An 8655-nucleotide genomic window follows, 5' to 3' on the forward strand; every position below is an offset into this window, starting at 1 on the left:
CTGTAACAAAGCAATAGTGACACAGTAAAAACTTTTTTACTCACATTCGTGTTGCACCGTTCCAAGGCACAGCGTCATTTTTCAATTTCAGTCTCTCTGCAAATCCAGCGTCAAGGAAGGTTATGCAACGACTGTGTTTTTCCACAACCTGGCCACGGCGACCAGTAAATTTCCACAACTAGTACATTTCAGTTCTGAAACCAGTGCTGGTTCTCCCTATACGCAAAGTACGCAAGCTGCGTAGAGCCCCCGAACCACCAGGGGACCCCCTTGCTCTCAAGAATGATTTAGGGTTTTAAGTTTAGTTTTTGCCACTTTCCATTCCTTTCCTTTAAAGCGGTGTGCTGTCACCCATACGTAACATCCAAATCATTCGAATCATGTAACGTCACGTGTAAAAGCGTATTGAGCAGTGAAAGAGACACTGTTCAACAACCGGAGAAAAAAAAAAAACGACAAGTACAGGCTACTTTGGGCTTCGAGCGTGCTCTTGAATACACGCAAAAATATGTAAAAATGTCATTCTTGGTGACTTTTTAACTTAAATGCATTCAGTTATGTCTTCAGTTAACATAACAGCTGGGAAAGTAATCGAATGCTTGTCAGCCAGTTAACACCTGTGATCATGTGATGATCACAGACACAGTGACATCCCACCATTCTGTGATACTCACAGTGTGAGTAATATGTGAGCTAATTGTAAATTCAAAATGTTGAGCAAGTTGAGAGGAGGTAGTTAAAATATCGGTCACTGGGGGACATTCTACTTCCTGTTTCATTGGGAAAACATGGATACTGCAGGATTTTTTAGCAAACCGTTTGTGCTGTATAGTTGTGTTATTGTCACGTATATGTTCTGTCTGTTTCATTATCATGGACTTATAATGGAGTTTGTTTTCATCAGTCACATGTGGTCCTTTGTTTTGATTTTCCCGCCACTCTTTAGTTACCATGGTTACTGATATGATTGTTCTCATGTTCAGCTGTGTATCATTAATTAACATTGTTTGTACTACTACTTACTGTAAGTTCCTTCGTTTCCTTTGTTCAGTGTCCGGTCTCATCTGAGTTAGAGTGTGTTAGCAAGCTTTCTTCTGTTACTTTGGAATTCTGAATTATTATTAAACAGTATTTGAATTCTTCTTCATCTTTGTATGTTTGTCTGCAACACACAGTAACAGAAGACCGGACCAGATATGGATTCTGCAGCAAGGTTTACTGTCAGAGAGGCCTTGATTTAATGGACTTTACAGTGGAATTTTGCTGTCTCGCCGTCAGCGCTCCTTTTGACGACGAGACAATCAAGTCGTTGTATTGGATCAGGGTGAATTACATCCAGTAGATCACCAAGACACCCACTGACTTGAATGGAGGGAGGCTATCATCAGGTGTCCAGAGAGCATCTACCCCTGATCCAGACTACAGAGCCCAGCCAACCATCACCCAGCACCGCGGAGAATTCGCATGACCCCCCGCAGATGGAGAGCACCTGCCCGCTGCGATGAGTGAGCCAGAGCCCAAACGAGTGAGGACAGCGCCGACCATCGCCCCGGAGACCCAGAGTGAGTCTGACCAGGGTGTGAATCAGCAACATCTGTGGCAGAGGGAATACTGGTGGACTTGGACTAACAGGACTGGCTGATAGAATGGGACACTGAGGTACTGCCTCCAACAGCTGGTACAGTCCAGCTTTAAGACGGAGTCTTCAAACTGTATGGACTTTGAATTACTGTCATTCATCCCATCCAACTTCCCTATCTCTCCCTCTCACCACAGAGCTCAGCCAGTCCTTCAGCCCCACCTCAGCTGGATGCCTGCAGCCCTTTGTCTTCCCCTGTGATGCCTTGTGCTGTTGTGAAGCCTAAGGTTGTGCAATCACCAGCTTCGCCGAAGCATCTTCCTCCCACCCTCGGATCCACCAGAGACCCTCGGCCTTGCAGCTCCACCAGGCTCCCTCGTCCATCTGGCTCGACTTCGGATAGCCGTCACCCTACCTGCGCCGCGGACTTATGAGCCACCCGCTGTGCTCCATCTCTCCACCCCTTCGGCTCCAGCGGGATCCGCCCTCCCTTCGGCTCCACTTTGGTCGTCGGTAGCTTCGGCTCCGCCTAAGTCCTCGGGCATGCTGGCTTCAACCTTGGACGCTATTCGCTGTGGATGCGCCTCGGTCTCCTGTGCCAGCGGTGTCGCTCAAGTCCATCGGCTGTTCGTCTGCTCCCTGGGATCCCCTGACATCGGTTCCATCTCCATCGTTCATCCCACGGATGTCATCAGCCAAGTTTACATTGTGAGCAAGCTATCTACTTTTACTTTGGAATTGTGAATTATTATTAAACTCAGGGCCAGATGTACTAACGCTTTTGCACCCACTTCAGGTGTATTTGTTTCGCAAAGTGCGCATAAAACCATGGCGAAGTATGTACGAACGGGACGCACCGAGATGAAAGCGCAGACTGCCTGTCGCGGGAACTGAAAATGGCAAAATGTGCTTTTCGTGTCATGCATATGCATTCATGGGATGGTCAAGGGGAAAGTGGGAGTGTCACATAAAGAGATGGGAACCGTAAACGGCGCCTAATTATGTATTCCGCGTTATGTACAGAAAAAGCAGCCGGTGAAAGAGCGCCTCTATTTTGCGCTGAAAATTCTCCGTATCTTAAAAGCAGGTGTAACTTAGAAAGCGGGTTTCCTGGCATATGCCTCCTGGTGAAATGACAGCAGTAATCCGAGCAAGATGAAGACATAGGCTAAGGAGACGAGCTGAAAAGATTTTTGCCACAAGAATCACAATTTTTCAGTTGAGTGAAAACAAAATCATTAAGACTAAGTCAGATTAAGCAGCTACGCAATATTACAGTTACTGGAAGAAATCAAAGATGACATAGAATCTCCGACTCAGCGTTCACATTCCATTCCAGAAGTTGTTAAACTCCTCGCTACATTACAATTATTGGCATCAGGATCATTTCAAATAGGTCATAGCATCAGCAGTGAGAGGAGGAGGCCCATTCAATTGCGCGTTTAAATACGCGCAATTTACGGTATAGTGGGTGGGGACAGGCGCTGATTACCTGATGAACTGCAGGTTTGGTACATAACACTCACACTGCGGTTTCACATCACATCACATCATACGTTCGCAAATGTACGTACATCTGGCCCTCAGTGTTTGAACTCTTCGTCATCTTCGTGTGTTTGTCTGCAACACACCGTGGGCCCTATCTTGCACCCAGCGCAATTGACTTTGTACATCGACGCATGTATCATTCCTATTTTGCACCCGACGCACAGCGGACTTTTCCCTCTACAGACGCACGTCGGTAAATTAGGGAATGAACTTGCGCTCCTGGGGGCGGCTCAACGAAAAGAGGAGGCGTGTTCCGGCGCAAACGTTCGCTGGTGCTATTTTGCAGTTCCACAAAACAATTCCGCTACTGACCAGGAAAAACCTAGTCTAAAATCAGTGGCGCGTTATTCAGATGTTATTTTAAGGGCGCATGCTTGGCCATAATGTAGTGTGTGCACAATGCACATACACTTTGCTTCTCTCATCTACACAGACGCAGCAGTTCTCATTTTTGCAAATCATACATTATTACAAGGAAAAATATTAACACACGAGGGAAATCATTGTGGTGTCCAGGAAGATGTGAAAAATAGGCATAAATCTAGCTTAGGCCTACACATTTACCCTAATTATTATACGCCTGTTTAACTGAAGCTAATTTGGGTGGGTTTCTCCCATCCCCATACAATGTCACTTCTTTGTCTTTTATGGCCCTGACGAGAACGTCGGTCTCCTCGGCTGTGAACCGCTCCTGGCGTGCGCCTGGCAAATCCGCCATTATAATAGCAATCCGGCATGGAACAAGCCCGCCTGCTCTTAAAGAGAATGTGAGAAGACGCTCTGATTGTTTTATTGCACGTTACGCCCAAACCACACCTATGAGTAATGTAGCTACTTCAGACCAACCTATTTTAGATTTGCGTCGGGCGAGATCCGAGATCCGGCCTCAAAGATAAAATGTGTAAAATTGGCACTACCAATAGTACCAGAATGCTAAATAATAGAGCTAGGACCCCTCCTAGCTTGTTCGGAATAGATCGTAGAATGGCGTAGGCAAATAAGAAGTATCACTCCGGTTGGATGTGTGGCGGGTAACCAGCGGATTTGCTGGGGTGAAATTCTCTGGGTCGCTGAGTAGGGTTGGGGAGAATAATGTTAGGGATGTGAGAGCTAATAGTATTAGTACAAAGCCAACGAGGTCTTTGTATGAAAAGTATGGGTGGAAAGAGATTTTATCTGCGTCGGAATTTAATCCGGCAGGGTTGTTAGATCCCGTTTCGTGTAAAAATAGTAAATGCAGAACCGTCGCACCGGCGATGACGAATGGAAATAGGAAGTGGAAGGCGAAGAATCGTGTTAACGTTGCGTTATGTACTGAAAAGCCACCTCAAATCCATTGGACAAGGGCGTCGCCCATATAAGGGACTGCTGATAGTAGATTTGTAATCACGGTGGCACCTCAAAAAGATATTTGTCCTCATGGGAGTACATAGCCTACAAAGGCTGTCATTATAACTAGAAGAAGTAGAACTACGCCGATATTTCAGGTCTCTTTATAAAGGTATGACCCGTAGTATAGGCCACGGGCAATGTGTATGTAAATACAGATAAAGAAGAATGATGCTCCGTTAGCATGTATGTTCCGGATGAGTCAGCCATAGTTAACGTCCCGACAGATGTGTGTTACTGATGAAAATGCAGTTGAGATATCAGAGGTGTAATGCATGGCCAGGAATAGTCCTGTTAGGATTTGAGTAATTAAGCATAATCCTAGGAGGGATCCGAAGTTTCATAGTGCTGAAATATTAGATGGTGTTGGAAGGTCGACTAGTGCATCATTAGCGATTTTTATTAGTGGGTGGGTTTTTCGTAGGCTTGCCATTATTGTTCCTGTAGTTGAATTACAACGGTGTTTCTTCAAGTTATTGGTCTCGGTTAAAGTCTTGGAGGCCTGCTGTATTGGCGTCTGCTCGTCCATGTCATCAGCCAATGAGTAGGAAGGACATGATTCCAACTCCTTCCCAGCCGATAAATAGTTGGAATATATATTGTTAGCTGTAACGAGAATAATTATGACTACCAGGAACAAGAGTAAATACTTGAAGAACTGGTTAATGTTGGGGTCGGAGTGTATAGTGCAAACTCTAAGATTGATCACGTTACATAGAGGGCAATAGGGGTGAAAATAAGGGAGTAGTGGTCAAATTTAAGGCTAATGTTTGTGTCAAATACTTGTGTATTTATTCACTGTCAGTTTGTAGTAATACTTTCTATTCCTTGGTCCAGAAAAATTATAAGTGGTAATAGGCTGATGAAGAATGCAGTGCTGATGGCAGTTTTAACGTGTGTGGCTGCCCATTCTGGTTTTCGAGGGTTTGGGCTTAGCATTATGAGTAGTGAGAGAACAAGAACTGTGAGGATTAAAAGGAATGAGGATGATATGGCTAGGGCTGTCGGGGTCATAGCTTCCGCTTGGATTTGCACCAAGAGTTTTTGGTTCCTAAGACCAACGGATGAGCTGTTATCCTTCAGAAGCGTAAAGAAGCCGAGGATTTTAACCTCTGTGCATAAGTATTAGCAGTACTTACTGATTTCTGTCCTTCTTTGGTGAGTAAGGGGGTTTTAACCCCTGTCTTCAGAATCACAATCTGATATTTTGGTTAAACTATACTTACTAGTAACATCACCCTCACATAAGCTCCGGCTTTGTTACAAGGAGAATCACTGGAATAAGGTGAAGGGCCATTAGTAGATGTTCTCGGGTGTGGAATGGTGGGAGTTTTATGATGTGGTCCGGCGTTGGCCCGTGTTGGGACATCAATAACATATAAAGGGAGTAGGCCGCGGTGATTAATGTTCCCAATCCGGTGAGTGCAATGGTTCAGGGGGACCAGTTAAATAGAGTTGTAATAATTATAAGTTCCCCTATTAGGTTAGGGAGTGGGGGCAATGCTAGGTTGGCCAGGTTCGCAATAAATCACCATACTGCTATCAGTGGGAAGACTACTTGTAATCCTCGAGCAAGAACTATAGTTCGACTATGGGTTCGTTCATAAGCCGTATTAGCTAGACAGAATAGTATAGAGGATACTAGTCTGTGGGCAATCATTAGAATAATTGCTCCTGAGTATCCTCAGGGGGTTTGAATTAGAATGCCTCCTGCTACAAGTCCTATATGGCTTACAGAGGAGTAGGCGATTAGTGATATGAGGTCGGTTTGTCGTAGGCAAATAGAGCCTGTTATGATGATGCCCCATAGTGCTAGAATAATGAATGGGTAAATTAGTTCTTTAGAGAGCGGGTCTAGTATAATTATTATTCGTATTATCCCGTACCCCCCAAGTTTTAGTAGAATTGCTGCTAGTACTATAGATCCCGCAACGGGGGCTTCTACGTGCGCTTTTGGTAATCATAGGTGCACTCCATACAGGGGTATTTTCACTAAAAAGGCGATCAAGCAACCCGCTCATCAGATCTTGTGACCTCAGGAGTCTAGTAATAATGGTTGGGCATATTGGATGACCAATAGGGACAGAGTCCCTGTGGATTGCTGGTGTAGAAGTAGGGCCACTAAAAGCGGGAGGGACCCTGCTAAGGTATAAAATAGAAAGTAGGTACCTGCGCTGAGGCGCTCAGTCTGATTACCCCATCGGGTAATAATAATAAGGGCCGGGATAAGTGTGGCTTCAAATATAATATAGAATATGATGATTTCTGGCGCCGAAAGCTATGATTAGGAAAGCCTGCAGTGAGGTTAGAAGTGTGATGTATAGACGTTGCGGCTAATCGGCTCAGGGTTGATATGGTTTTGACTGGCTAAAATCATTAATCATTAAACGCCTTCGCGTTTGATACTTGTGTTTCAGATCGTTAAAATAGGGCCCTGTGACAGTTCTAGACTCAGCGTGGAATTGTTACACTGGAGAAATGGTGAGTGGTCTCTTTAATTGGTCACTTTAATTGCTATTCACATACACTCCTATGATATTATAATGCCAATATGCACTGTGGCCTGGCCCTGTGTTAGCAGAATACTGGCACATGGTACATGTGAACCAGCCATCTTGCCAGCTCAGAAGTAGAATCACCTGGCTTCAGTAATTACACCAGCTGGCTAGCCGCAGCTATGTAACACCAGGGGCACGTTCAAGTTCAAAACGGTGCGCAACGTTTTGCTACGGTTTCCGGGTTGAACGTCATGTTTCCTGGAAACGGCGTGCACCGGTGTGCAACAGGGTTTGAGATGCGTTTTCTCTTGTTTGGTGGGTGTGTCAGAACTGCAGTCCAATCAGCAGCAACATGTATATAAAGCACGCGGTATTAAAGAGAACTCGCACAATGGGTTCAAGGAAAGTAATTTACAAATGTGTTCGATGCAGCTCAGTATACGCAACAACTGAGGATATTAGAAGACATGTTTGTCGTAAGTTTTATTGTAAAAATATAGGATATCAACATAATGATGTAGTTGTTTATATTTTTAGCTTCATTGCAAGTGTATGACATTTGGTATAGAAATAAACAATGGCAATTAAGTGCTTTTCCTAAAAATGAGAAAGAACATACAGGGTATTAAAACAGTATGAACTACAAATAAAGTCAGTATGTGAGGCTAAATAGATGTGTTTTAGTCTGAATTAGGTAAGATGTGTGATTCCATTTCAGTTTCCACAAATCCCTTCACTCGATTGGGATGTTCTCTTGTGTTCTGGGCGGCAAGTGCAGTAATTAACATCGGGCATATTTTGTAGCATTAAACCTACGGTGGCCGAGACAGCTCAACGCGCTGCAACTGAAGCAAACACATGCAAATAGAAAAAAAATGCGTGCAAATAGAAAAAAACACATGCAAATAGAAAAAAACACATGCAAATAGAAAAAAAACGCGTGCAAATAGAAAAAAACACCTGCAAATTAAAAAAAACATCTTGCATCAGTTTCACAACACACGTGTGCTCCAAATCCAGAAACGCGCTGCAAAAGTTCACAACACAACCAAATACATAAACGCGCTGCAAATAACACAGACCACAACGGAAATGTTTCCAGGGGAACCAAATAAGTGACGAACCCGGCTGGGACGTGCTTACTGCTCGTGAGCGTCTCTGTGCCCTACTCCCTTCGAAGGGCAGACGGCAGAGCCCTTAAAGTGGGACTTTGGAGTGAGCAGGGCTCTAGTGTGCCATTATAGCCATGTGGAACGCACTTGATGAAGGAGCAACTAAAGACAACGTAATTCCTCAATATTTTCACCTGGGATGTTCCCATGACAACCCAGCACGGCGTCCATCAGCTGAAGAGCTGGTCTTACGACCGAAATATAATGCTGTTAACATAACGGTTGCAAATACATTTGTATTTTTTACTTAAAAAAAAAAAAGCTTTTAAAATATGCGTTATATATCTGTGTGTCTCAACTTTAAAATTTGTGACCCTACATTACCTAACATTTCTTACGAAACTTTTCTTTATGAAAATGTAAACATAACATGAAACAATTTGTACAGTGTAACTGATGTATAGATAAATATATTTCCTTCATGTTTTTCTTCTTTATCTTTTTATTTATTTATTTTAGTTTCCAGTTC

At 43.9% G+C, this 8655-nt stretch overlaps 2 pseudogenes; both read right to left on the bottom strand.

Annotated features, from left to right (window-relative positions):
• Positions 1–4045: 4045 nt before the first annotated feature.
• Positions 4046–5045, bottom strand: LOC130099623 (cytochrome b-like; annotated as a pseudogene).
• A 558-nt stretch (positions 5046–5603) lies between these two features.
• On the bottom strand, positions 5604–6893 carry LOC130099660 (NADH-ubiquinone oxidoreductase chain 4-like; annotated as a pseudogene).
• Between the last annotated feature and the right edge of the window lie 1762 nt (positions 6894–8655).

The sequence above is a fragment of the Rhinichthys klamathensis genome, unplaced genomic scaffold, assembly GCF_029890125.1.
Source record: "Rhinichthys klamathensis goyatoka isolate OS25496 unplaced genomic scaffold, OSU_Roscu_1.1 h1tg000232l_1, whole genome shotgun sequence".
In the NCBI taxonomy this organism is placed as follows: Eukaryota; Metazoa; Chordata; class Actinopteri; order Cypriniformes; family Leuciscidae; genus Rhinichthys; species Rhinichthys klamathensis.